Genomic DNA, 14111 nt, shown 5'->3' on the forward strand with positions numbered 1-14111 from the left:
ATCATCGCCAGACAAACTAGTTACCACGTTACCTATCTGGTTTAACCACAACAAGTTACAAACACCTTCTTACTCATTTACTTTGGGAGCTAAGTGCAAATCTCTTCTTTGCCCCTGGACCGATTTATTTCTTCAGTTGGACTAAGGACACCAAGGTCCATCTACTGGACATGGTCGGCCACGCCAAAGAGCGCCGCTTGCGCCAATGCGCGTAGTGATGATGCTTGCGTCATGGCTGAACGCGTGCTCTGGCTTGTTCCGGCCACTGTTCTCGTCTCCTCCCTCCTCGTCTCGACCTCCATTCGTGTCCTGGAGCTCGCCCGTGCTCGACTGCATCGCCCTGCGTTGCTGCTTCGTCGTGGTTCGCCATCAATGCGCCGCTAAGAGCAGTGCCCGTGCCATGCCCAGCCTCTGACCTCCATTAGAGCACTGCTCGAGCTCGCTAGCGATGCTCCAGAGCCTCCCCCGGGCCTATATATAGGACCCTCGACCCCTCCCGCAGCTCTTTCACTCCTCCCTCGCCTTTCTAATCCACCGGAGCCCTCGGCCCCCTCTTCTTTTCGCCGGAGATCGCCATGGCCGCCTCGGTTCCTCCTCGGTTCCGGCGAACCTAGCCCCTCTCCTCTCCTCCAGAGCTGTCCACTAGTTTCCCCTCATCCCCGCGGCCCGCACTAACCCTTTTCCACTCGCCGGAAAGCCCTCTGGCCGCGCCTCCCGGCGCTTGGCCGTCGCCGTTGCTCTCGGCCACCACCCCGACCGAGTCCATCCGGAGCTCCTCCCCCTCTCCCGTCTCCACCACGGCACTCCCCAGACCTCCGCCAGCCTCCCCATCTCCTCCGTTCGTCGCCAGAGTGCCCGCACCACCGGAGAACCCCGTCTCCCGAAGCTCCTGGCGCCTCCCGTCGCCGCGACCTCCCCTCCTCTCCAGTCCTCCCCGGCGCCGCCTTACCCTCTGAACGGGTGCGCCATTGCCTCCCTCACCCGATGGTGGCATCGGCTCGGCCGGAGATGGCCGGAGCCGGCCGGCCCCCTCGCCTGAGCTCCCCTGCCTGGCCTCGTTCCTCATCTGTTCCTCGCGTGAGCGAACAGAGGGAGGAAGACGACGCCTTGCCAGCTGGCCAGGCGGGCCCCCCTCTCCATCAGACCCCACCCGTAAGTGAGCCAGCACCTTATCCACTCGGATAAGTGGAAACGTTTTCCTGGAATACGTTTTCGCTATGTGAAAGTGTGTTTACTTCCTCTTTTATCCAAAACGCCTTTACCCTTCAGGAAAGCGTATTCTTTTCTTCTGCGGCTAAAAATTCGTTTCCCTTCTCAGAAAACGTATTCGGTCCGAAGGCACGTTCAGTTTTTCCACCCAGGGGACTGTTTGCTGAAAAAGTTTCACCAATAGGTCCCTGATCTTCAACTCCTCACAACTTTTCAACCGTAACTCCAAATGAGGTGATTCCAAAGCCCACTTCTTCGTCTCGTCGAGCCCATTCTGTTGGTTTCATTTTCACTATGGTTTGAAACTGGGAAAATGACCTTTTTGCCCTTGCACGTAAACAGCCCCTCCGAGAGAGAACTGTTTCCGGCAAATCTTTTCGCGGCTTCACCGCATTTCTTCCCGGTGCCTTCTTCACCCCCAGGCAAGCCACAATACCCACTTGCATGATAGTCATGCAGTAGCCATGGTTTTCAACTTGAATATTTATTAAATGTTTGCTTGTTTAAAATATGGTTATCGTTGTTTCGGTAATGCTTCTGGGTTAGTGCTTACCTTCTTGCTATGTTGTTATGCACCTGGTTAGCATGCCCTGCTAGTTGCTAGTATTCCTTTCATATGCTTATGCTTGCTAGTAGTACCTGTTGATGTTGGTGATGGTCCTCGGTGCATAACTGCCGTCTGTCCTGAGTACCGTTGTTATACATATTTCATTGCATCTCGTTGGTTAAATGCTTGCATTGTTGTTATGTTCTTGCATGATATTTATGGTTGATGCTAGTGGTCATGTTATGCTATGAGTAGTGTTGCACTTGTAATATTTATGCTCGTCATTATGCCATGTTCAGTTGGAGATTATTCATAGTTGACATGGTGGATAGTTATGTTGCATCCCGTGCTTATGTTGATATCATTCTCATGCTTTGTATATGCATCATGTTATTTTATCATGGCTCAGCATATTGCATTCAAGTTTAACCGGATTAAATTGAACTTGAACAACTGTTGGCTGAGTCATGGTGCCACCATATCGAAACTGACCAGTGCAACCACGCTTACCTTATGGGAGGTCCTAACTGGGTCTATTGTCGTGCCTCTCACCGGTGCCTCCAACTAGGGAAGGTTATGGGCGTGCTTACCCTGATCAGGTAGGCGCACATAACCTTGTGTGCCCGTAGGTTGGATGATAAGCGCTTTTGTCCCTGTTTGGGACGGACCACGACGGTGGTTGTTGTGTCTTTGGTAGACACAGGGCCACCCAGGACTAGCCTAATGGGGAGTGCGTCGGAGTGGCCGGGAGAGTGTCATGGCAGTAGATCGGTTTTGTCGGAACGCCGTTGGTCCACCCGAATGGGAGTGCGAGGCCATGGGTTCTGTAGTGTGGGTACAGTGTACTAACCTCTGCAGAGTATATATTAAATCTATCGATAGCCGCGCCCGCGGATAAGGGCCCAGTTTGTGTCGGTCCCACCGTGAGTCAACATTATTAATAATAACTTGATTAATGACAACCCAGGTTCGACGATGAGATAAGTTGGTTGTGATTGCCGTAAAGATCACCGTTTGAGACCAAGTGTTGGTCATGGTTGTAATCGCCGGAATGATCACCGTGGTATCGAGGATACCGAGTTGTTGGATATTCGTGATATTGTGCGAGAATCATGGGTAAAGATCAAGCTCCTTGTGGTCATTTAATGATTACTACGGTATTGTTTATACCAAGCTTGATTTGATCCTGAGATGATCGTATGATGTCCGAGGATGGTAAGTGATGCATGTGATGGTTACGAAGTAACCCGAGCAGAATAAATAGTGCATAAAGTGTCATCATGTTGCATGCTAGTGTCGTCAGATTTATATGCTCATGCCATGCTCATATTGTTCCAGTTGTATCATGTTCATATCGTTGATGCCCTGTTATTTCTGATGAGCTCGTGATAATTCCTGCTTAACCTGTAATTGACATGCTGTTGTTTGTCTTGAATGCTTCTGGTTAATTGTGAGCTTGCAAGTACATTCAATGTACTGACCTGGCGTGTCATGCCAGTTTGCAGGTTGTGCCTGGATTGCTTGCTTGTTTGGTGTTGTTCCTATGTTCGCAAGCTAGGATAAGCGTTCCAGCCAGAGTCCCTGCGGAGTGGAGTTCACCACCGTTGTCGTTGTTCCGCTGCTAGAAGTTTTTTCGCTGCTTCGAGTTGTTCTACTGCTTGCATAGAGCAACTGAGGATGGCGTAGTGTCGCCGTGCCGATGTTATTCATTGTAATATCGGAGACCTTGTAATCATATTGGTGTAATTATAGAAAGCTGGTTTGTTCTATGCTAAGCAGTGCCGTATTCCAGAAGACTTCTCCTCGATCTCTGGGCTGGAATGCGGGGCGTTCCGGTTTTCTCTGAGCCGGGGTGCCACAGAGAATACCATGTGGAACTTGAGTTCAAATGCTAGGGGATTGTAAGACATCTTACATATTGTATATGTATGTAGCCAGTAGCGTCGGAGAGATAATACGAAAACTTGTTGTTCGACCAATCTCTCGGAGAAGGAGAGGTTGATCACTTCTCTTGGTATGCATGACGAACTTCTGTACTTAATGGTTTCCTTCATTTTCTTACTAGCTAGCGTGTCGAGGGCCTCTCTATACGTATAGTACGTAGCGTCGACCAAGCACGGAGATAAGAGAGGACACTTCTCTCTATTAATTAATTAGCTACCTAACATAATATATGAAACACCTTAATTAACCATACAAAACCCCCAAATCCACCCCCCTTTCGGAAAAAAAACAAAAACCCTAGCCCCTGAACAGCTGACGCGTGGATGCCTATTGGTCCCGGTTGGTGCCATCAACCTGGACCAAAGGTCCTCCTGCCTGGGCTCGCAGCACCGGCCACGTGGAGGCCCATCTGTCCCGGTTTGTATAAGAACCGGGACTAAAGGCCCAGGGCATTAGTAACGACCCTTTAGTCCCGGTTCCCCAATCGGGACAGATGGGCCTTATGAACCGGGACAAATGGCCCTTTTTCTACCAGTGGCACATTGATAATTAGAACAGATTTTGTTGATGACAACACGGTTGAAAGCAAAGGCAGTGCACAACCAATACATATATAGGTCTTTCCACCAGTAATAGGAACGCCTGATCCAGTTCCATCCAACATCCTAATCCAGCACCAAGTTAATTCGTGACTAAGGGCCCGTTCGGTGTCCCTCCGCTCCATGCCTCCACTCCTGGAGCAGACGGAGCTGCAGTTAGAAATCTCAAAGCGGGCAAAAGGGTGCTCCCCAGGTCCGCTGATTTTAAGGAGCCAGTTGATTGCCGAACGGGCCTTAAGTCAAAAACAGCAAACAAAGCGATACTGCACTTCCGCTTCTGTAATTATTATTATCTTGCTAGCAGCAAAGAAATGTAGCTTCGCTCAATTTTCTTTGATCCAAGACCCTTCACATGCCATCACTGCTCCAAGCAAAACACAACATAAATTAGGACGGAGATAATTACGCATCAAAAGATCTAGACAACCAAAAAGGAAAGTAGCTGTACAACAAAAAATCAAATGTTACATGGCACTGAAATGCCAAAATGATGCAACTGTTCCAGCAAAAAAAATGTATGAATGTCCCAAACAAACAGTTAGCCCACTAAACATACAAGCTGGTCCCACAAGATTGGATTATACACTTCTCGTGTATAAGAGGAGCATATTCAATTTGATATATCTAAACCAGAAAACAAGCATAAACATAAGCTTGCCACTGTAGGATGTAGGATCTATTATTGAAATATGTGTGAGCAACAACTCACTCAAGCAAGTATCCTCTAACAAAAATACCAAGTATTAAAGATAAGAGACACAATAGTCACATTTCACATGCCTACCGATATCCCTCTAATTTCTCTCCACTATCCCCAATCCCCATTGTCCTTCTCACATGTCTACCCATATCCCTCTAATTTCTCTCCACTATCCCCAATCCCCATTGTCCTTCTCACCTCGCCAATCATGCACCTATGCATAGAGGACACCTGATCCTCCCGTGCAACACCCATATTATTCCCAATGCTTCTCCTCTACGGTAAAATGAACAAACAACTTCTTTTACGACTAGGCAAAAGCAATTTTAGTAGCATCACCCAAGAGTCAACAGGCAAACCTTGCGGAACCATCCTCAATCGCAGGGAATGTGGGAGCCATATCATCATAAAAGGATGGATAGAATGCAGTATATCATATCTTCCAAGCTCATACACTTTACGCAACTTCCCGCACTTAATATCCAAGTAGAGTATAGATTGACCCGCCTGCAAAAGCACAAACTCGGCATTGTTCCCCACTTGGTTTAGATGGACATTCTCATTATGAGATATCCTCAAATTATCAAGCATCTTACGCAAACAAATGGTATCCACTGGCAACCATTTGTCCTTCTTGTGGAACCATATGCCGAGTTGAAGCTCCTTAGCATGGATAAGATATACACCGGAATCATCATTACCCCGTGACATCACAGCGTTTCTCATGCCATACTTCACCACCATGTGTGCAAGCTAACTATGGAGAAACTTGAGGCTGACAAATCCAAGACATGGATGTTGTTCATGGAGGCCATATATATTTTATTGTCGACGACCACAGGTCTTGGTACCCATAGCAAAAAAGGGTGGTGTGTACTTGTGATCGAGGTATGCATGCACCAGACATCGTCTTGTAACACAGATACGTGCATTGTAGATTTTGTGGAATCCCTGGTAGACTCAATCCACACATACAAGTAGGACAAGTTGTTACCTTCTCCTTTGGAAATGAGGTCACTCCAAGTGCAGGTATTGCCATCCTGCAGTTGGTGAGGTGGGAATCGTGGGAAGCTAGGTATTTCTCTATTAGAGCAGAGTGGTTTTTTTTTTTTGCGGGGTATTAGAGCAGAGTGGTTTATGCACTACTTTTGTGTATGTGGATGTCCTGCCGTCATACAAGTGGATGAAAACGTTTCCGTGCCGGCAGTCTGTGATGTAGATATTCTTGCCCTTGTAGGCTTCCAAGCTGATGTTTACTCGGTGAATGACAGTGCTTAGTTTGTGGGACTGTGGCAGCATTGTGATGAAGAGTGGGGGAGTTGGGTCCGACTGATTCAACATGGCGTGGACGTAGAAGCCGAGGAGGCGGGGCACCTGGAGATTGCGGAACCTGCGGAGGAAGGCGAGGTCCGAGGCGTGGCGGAGCCAGCGCCTGCAGACTAGGGCGGCGCGGACGAGGGTGGTGGGGAAACCGACACGGACTATGATCTCCATGAGGTGATTGTCGGCGTCGAGCACCTCGGAAACAGGGTCGGTCTGCAGCCTCTTGCCATTGGCCCTGAAACAGCAGCAAACACCCAAAGAAAATGCAATCAATTCAATGATTTCTTCAATCAGTGCAGTCATTAGCAAGCATGAACACACAGATACACTAACGCACATCCATCAAGCTTAACATGCACACGCTATTGTACTGTGGCAAACACACACAAAAAATGGAGAGAGAGATTGGATGGTCTCACCAATGGCAATGGGGAATCTCAGCAGGATCCATCATCTACCGCAGCAAAGGGAATGTTAGGGTTCGATTAGGAGGGGGGAATTGGCTTGGGCTTTCCGCGGGAGGAGAAAAATAGAAAAGAAAAGAAGTTACTCGGAGAGGAAGGAGAAGGGGGTACTCCGACCTCGTCGGTGATCGCCGCGCGGGGGGGGGGGGGGGGGGGGGGGGGGATCCGGGTCGATTGAGGTCGCCGGCGGTGCCGCTCCACCTTTCTCTCGCGAGCCTTCTTTTGTATATATAGAAAAATGGCTCGTTCGGGAGAAAAAAATTCATAAGGGCCATGACCACATTTTGCTAGATCACTCTACTTTTCGTGAAATCGTGATTTTTTTGAAACTAATGGACATTTTTCAAAACTCTTGAACATACCGGAAATCATGAACATTTTTCAAATTCTTGGACATTTTTACAGATTTCGAACATTTTCTAAAATCATCAACATTTTTCGAATTGATGAATATTTTATACTCTTTGCAATAAAAATAAAAATTATGAACATTTTTTAAACATTTTTCTTGAATAGGCGAACATTTCTAGAATCGACGCACATTTTTTTGGAAACTGGTGGAACAATCTTGAAATTCATGAACATTTTTTTGATTTAACGATTTTTTTTAAAATGCATGATCATTAACGTTTTATGAATCAATAAACTATTTTGTAAGTCACGAACAATTTTTGAATTTTCAGGATAGTTTTCAATTCATGAACTTTTTTGATTGGCAAAATTTTGTTCAATTTCCTTAACATTTTTTAATACATGAACTTTTGTAAAAAGATCATAAACATTTTTGATTTCCCAAACATTTGTTTTCAAAATTGTGAACATTTTTTGAATATGCAAACATTTTTTAAACATGACGGACATTTTCTGAATCCACAAACATTTATGAATTATTAAACATTTTATTTCAAAATTCCCTTTTTTATTTTTTGAGACTTTTTTAAGTACCAAACTATTTAGAAGGAAAACAAAAAAATGAAAAATGAAATTTTAAAAACAGGGCGCCCGGTCATGGGCCGGCCCAAACAGGCGCGCTGTGTCTTCTCCCAGCGCGCAGAGTGCAGTATAGAAGGTTCATACTACATGGGCCGGCCACGGTGATGCTCCTGTGTGAAATATTTTTTATCATTTATAGTGGCATTGGTGGGTAATTTTTGCATCTTAGGGGGCAATTTCGATGACGTACCGCCAGAAGCAAGAGCCCCTTTATTATTATTAGATATAGATTCTTTTTAGAAAATAGATTTCTTATACTCTATAAACTTCTCCCCGGATCCCGTCCGGCCGCCACTCTGAATTGTAACGTTGGCCCATCCAAGTCCAGCCCAATCTTGCCACTAAAGGCCGTGCTTGAAAGTATCCTTCTAATCTTGAGCTCAAATGCTCCTCATGTAAACAGTAAAATCGAAAAAAAAGGAAAACAATCCAAAAAAACTCTGATTTTTTTGTGGCAAACTTTAAGAAATGCTTGAGGTGCATGCAAAATTTCATCACGAAATCACATTGGAGGAAGTTGTGGCAAAAAATATCAAAATCAGAGATACAAAATGCATTTGAAAGTAACATTTTCAGAGCATCGATTTTGTGTTTTTACCACGCCTTACACTGATGCGATTTCATGATGAATTTTTGCGTGCCCTCCAAACATTTCTTACAGTTTGCCACAAAAAATTCAGAATGAAAAAAAAACAAATTTACTGTTCATCCAGGAGCATTTGAGCTCGAGATTAGAAACTCCACGTCCGTGTCTGCTCTGCTATTTTTTGCTTTTGCTCAAACAAAAAAGGGTATTTGTTGCTAAGGCCACGTATCCCTGGCAATCACCTCTCAAAAAAACGTATCCCTAGCAATCTAGACTGAAAAAAAGTATCCCCGGCAATCCGTAAGAAAATGTCCAATTGTTCCAGAAAAAAGTGTATGCTACATGGCAAAGTGAGGGACCTTTCTCACGTTTGCCCATGACTGTTTTTTCAACAATTCGTATTTTGTTTTATAAGTTCAGCTAAAAATGATCACAGTTTATTTTCGCAATTTAACCCTTTTACGTAGCGCCGTATAATATATCTTGCACAAAAAATCCTAGGTGGCAGTACCTCCATACTGTCGACGATGATGCTTTGAGCAAGGTTCACTATGATTACGAGGACTTGACCCTTTTTAAAGTTGTGCAAGTCAGCACCAAATTCCAGCATAATGATCTCTTGTTCCTAATGGATTGGATTACTAGATCCAATTTACAGGGTTCTCTCATAGTATATCTATAACTCTAGTAGACATCCACTACTAACTAGTTTCAACTGCGTTTTCCCCCACTTACTTATAAACACCAAGCGGCGCTTTGGATGTGCCTTTGATATCAGGGAAAGCGTGCACCTAAAAAGATATGTATGCTTCTTTGCACCATGATCTAGAGTACAACTCCCGCCATATCACAGTAACATGACGTGTTGGACATATTTTTAATCAAACTTTGACTATGAATTTAATTTTAATTATTTGGATTGAAAAATTGAATATCACATGTAGACTTAGGCATGGGCATCCTGGCCCGGAAAAACTGGTTCGAGCTAGGTTGGGCTTGGGCTTTATTTTGTAGGCTACAAGATGATTCGAGCCGGGCTCATGCCTCTATTTTTTTGGCCAAGTTTTTCAGGTTTAAGTACTTAAAATCAGCATTCAGGTGAAGTTTTCGGGCCGGCCTTTCAGGTTTTTAGTACTAAAAATTAGAGTTCGGGCTTGTTTTTGGGCCAGGCTTGGGCTTGAGAAAAGTGTAATTTTTGAGCTTTAGGCCAGGCTCAGGCTTGTATTTTGAAGACCACGATTTTCTAAGTTTGGCCCGAAAGATGCTTAGTTTTAATCACATGTATAGATTGTCTTAAAAAGTATTCCTAGAATCTTATAATTTTATAGGTTTTATACATATATTAAAATAGGTGTTGGTGGTCAACGATACATTTTGAAGATCATGTCAATATTCAAGCATCATGTTTTCGTCATAGGGGTGGGGTACTTTTTGAGGAAAAAATATGGCACTGCTACTAGTTTTGATGAAAAACTCTAGAAACTATGCAAATGTCCTCCCTTCTTCTAAAATTTGGTAACAACCATACGTTCTAGAAACATATTCGTTAGACAATGTGCACTCAGAGCACTCGGGCTAGATATTTAACCATATAATAAAATGGATCCCCAAACATTCAAATACACTAACACATCGAGTGACACATAATAATCCATACAAATGTGTTTTTATCTTTATTTTTACATTAAAATGCAACAAATTCTTTTCTTATCAAAAGTTAACAACAACTTACATATTTTTCTCCGCAAAATTTTTATAGTTTTAGTTTTGGGAAAATGTAGTAGCAATGATAAATTTCAAAATTATTACATGGAATATGCACACCTCCCTTTGACTAATTATGCTAAATATAACCGAAAATATACCCGTCAAGATTTCCTGCTGAAAAAGTTATAAATAAGTAAAAATTTAAGAATATCAAATTATAGAAAAATGTATTCTATTGTCATGGACTTGTATAAAATATGCATACATATTGATGTCGATAATCGATCAGGTCACATTAAAAAGTTAATTGTATAACAGTTTTGGGGGTTTGATTTTACATTTATATATTACTCTGATTTCAGTTACAACAAAAAAGTTTTGCACTGATTCCTCTCAAAATAAAATATTTACTACTATTTTCACGGGAACACGCATATCCGCTCGAATCTCATGTTTTCGCGTAAAGATTGGGTAGCAAGCGAGGCTAACTGCAAATGGAATATATGTTTTTATAAAATTAGCTTAGTCGGAGAAGTAGAAAAAAAAGATGTGTATGGTTTGTGTCTATTACAATGATCTATAAAAAAATGCAGGTCTAATTGGACTCATAATATTTTATTTATTTGAATATCTCTGCTCATTTCCTGTATTCTGAACACTATCGACTGAAGTTTCTCCTCTGATTTATAGTCCTACATTTTACATATACTCATTACCATATTTTATCTAATTCGTTGCTCAAAAAATTTATCCCATTCCAGTGTTTTTCTCTCATTCATTTGAAATGGGGCCTAGGAAAATCTCGTTAGATGCAGCTGTGATTTTGGTCTGGTTGTACTCACAAAACATAAACTTGTTTCCTAACCCTGGTATAGGGGCTACATTATATCACTACAAGACACATGTAGTCTTTTAAGGATGTTGTTTGTTTTAATCAATATCAAAGTTAATTTTCTGATTATTGGTTATCAACTAACACACACGGGCATCACACTTTTTTTACGTCCTCACTTTGGAAACGAAATACATGATGCATGCCACAAAAGTATATTGTTGAATTCATATTTGAAAGAAGTTAGTAATGGTATAATTTTTATAGCATATAGATCATATTTCACTTGTCAAATTGTAGACTGAAGATATTTACAGGACTTATAAACCCAAACAGTGGAAGTTTGTTGCATTTAGGGAATAAACATCAAAATATAGAAACAATAATTGTAATGCACGTTTAACAAAATGTTTTTCCTATCTCTATTTCTCAACTACCGATAGGTGCATAATGCACTTTTTTAGTGTAATGTACATGTGTTTGTTTCATGGGCAATTCATAATTGTTGAGGCTTCTCTTTTGCTTGAGATTTGGAAACACCTTTCTTCTATTTTCTATGTTCTTAAAAAATTATATACAAGTTGCGCCTTCCAAATATTATAGTTGCACTAATAATATACGTGCAGTTCTAATGTTAGGATAAGATTAAGATTGCACAAATTCAAGTTCAGGATCAGCATATATCTTTCACTTGAAATTCAACAAGCAGAAGATCTAAGTCATTTCCATTTCACACACAACATTGTGTTTCAGCATATTTTACATCTTTGTACATCACACAAGAATTGTGCCAAATGCTTTCAAAACATTTCATTAACCATGAGTTTTTCTTAGGTTCCTTAAACATAGAAAATAGTGCTAAAACTATGTTTCCTTGTCTTGTCGAAATTCCTGAAGCTTCTCCTTTGTGGCTTGTTCATCTTCCTTGGTGCAGTCATGTTGTCTCCTTGAACATGTTGAAAAGCTTGACGAACTTTCCATCAGTTTGGCACTCAGAGATGGCACAAGTCCAAAGACCTTCAGGTCAAACATACCAAATCCTAAGCAACACTTTATCTATTCTCCATTTGATTAATCAAACACTCGAGCAACATTGTCACCATCTTGGCCATCACTTGTCGGTGTAACACGGCGCAGTTCATAAGTACCACAGTAAAATCATCTAGAGGGGGACACGAGAATTCAAGTATCTTTCCTGAATGAGGATGCTTGAATTTGAAAATGAAACAATCACCAAAGTCAAATGCAAGAAATTTTATTAAACGAAAAGAGATGCCAGCAAGATGCATCTTGGACAATACCTACCCAAGCAATGCAGCATGGAGACATGGCCTGTCTATCTTTGATATCAGATTTGAAAGATCCCCATGATATTTTGAAGGAGTTCTGGGTCTCAAAAGTGACAATGCCATGCTTTTGGTACCTTCATATGTTTCATCACCAAGTAGGGGGTTTCCTAGATATTTCGCATGTGCTCGGATCTGAAAACCGATAGGTGCAGGATCATTAACAAGATAAAAGAAGCGTTTTTATTTGAGTATCATTTCCCAACATTGAGATGTACATTGTCTACACTTCAAAATTTCAACTATAGCCTAGAATGCTTTTTTAAGCCATAACAAATTCGAAAAAATATTGCAATTGTGATGCCCCCTTCTTCAAATATGAGACAATCGTGTAACGTAATCACCTGGTGAGTGTGCCCGGTCTCCAATCTCCACTCTACCAGTGCAGATCCACCACCACAAAAGACCTTTCTTACTTTATACCTGTGAAATTTCTTGAAATAGCAGAGAAATAAATTTCTTGTCTGGAAAAAATACCTAAGCAACAAAGCCAGACAACATTTGAAAGTTGCATAAACAATACAATATTACAAAATAAAAAGATTAGGACAGTATTTATGAAGAGAAGTTCTACTCTTGTGCGCACGATATGTATAATTATAGGAAACAGCAAGGTCCAACTTCATGACTCTTTGCCAGCACAGTAATGCTAGGAGCAAGGAGTGGTATCTTGAAATGTCCAGGTCAAAACAGTCAAACGCATTATTATCTAAACCGTTTGAACTAGTTGATCATCGTACCAGTATGACAATGACATCAGGCTGGTTCATCCAGAAGAACTTAGCTTTAGTGACAACAGATAATTTTGACTAGAAAAACTTGGCATTTAAATAGAAAATTGTGAAATATTTAGTTAGAAATGTGACTTTAGTATGTATGCTTGGCTGTCCTAGTAATTAAGTATTTATGTTTAAGCTAAACAACTTTGGAGAAGCAACATCATATATGGAACCACAAAAGAGAAGGCACAAGTCACAAACATGAATCACCTACTAGCAGCATGCTTTGCATATCTATGGTCTGATCCAGGAGCGGCGAGCATACGTATCCGGTTGTTAGGATCACGGGATATAGGCACTTAAATTCTCGCAGAATATGGACTAGGTACACCACAAGTAAGACTGATGTATACCCTGCTTATTGTATGCAGCTTGAATTGTTCTGCTAATTGAGCATGAGAATGCTCATCCTGTCAACAAGGTGATTCCGAGATAAGTCAGTAAACTAACTTACTAAATAAGAGATATCAAAGTTAATATGGTGAACACTAGCAATTTCATTTAAATGCAAGTGCTACAAGAAGCTCTCAATGTTTTGTTTTGGGATAGGACAAACTGGTCAATACCTTAGCTATAACAAGAAGTCCGCTTGTCCCCTTATCAAGCCTATGCACAATACCAGGGCGTACAATACCTTCACGAACATCTGAACTTACTTCACCAATTGCAAATTGGTCAACATCAAATACATCAACGTCATCATCTGAAGATTCAGGGCACTCATCATCAATCGAGTTACGTGCTAAGCAGGTAAAAGTTGAAATCTTGCAGTGGTGAAATATAGCATTGACTAAGGTGCCATTTGCATTCCTTGGTGCTGGGTGAACAACCTATAAGTCAAAATACATACACTGCAAGAATAATTATTCTCCCTATTAGTATAAGGGTTTATAATAAACTAAAAAGAATTGTTGTTAACAGGGCAGTACAACCAACATTAACTCAAATTTCGATGTAATACCAACAAGGAAAACACGTCAATGAACAAGCCTCAAATTTGAAGTAGAGTGATACCTTTCACTATACACTGATTTTACAGATAGCCAGAGACTTCTAATCAACTGTATGTGTGGTTATCTACT

The 14111-nt window shown here is 41.8% G+C and overlaps 1 long non-coding RNA gene and 1 pseudogene across 2 annotated transcripts; one reads left to right on the plus strand and one right to left on the minus strand.

Annotated features, from left to right (window-relative positions):
• Positions 1–307: 307 nt before the first annotated feature.
• LOC120969728 (uncharacterized) lies at positions 308–3696 on the plus strand. Of its 2 annotated transcripts, XR_005764076.3 has the most exons (3): positions 310–1152; positions 1319–1443; positions 1552–3696. It is a non-coding gene; the product is annotated as an uncharacterized lncRNA (long non-coding RNA). The 2 variants fall into 2 exon arrangements; XR_012189904.1 differs by having other exon boundaries at positions 308–1152; positions 1319–3696.
• An 8279-nt stretch (positions 3697–11975) lies between these two features.
• LOC109786629 (RNA pseudouridine synthase 2, chloroplastic-like) overlaps positions 11976–14111 on the minus strand; it is an 86030-nt pseudogene continuing 83894 nt past the window's right edge.

This window comes from Aegilops tauschii, chromosome 7, assembly GCF_002575655.3.
Source record: "Aegilops tauschii subsp. strangulata cultivar AL8/78 chromosome 7, Aet v6.0, whole genome shotgun sequence".
In the NCBI taxonomy this organism is placed as follows: Eukaryota; Viridiplantae; Streptophyta; class Magnoliopsida; order Poales; family Poaceae; genus Aegilops; species Aegilops tauschii.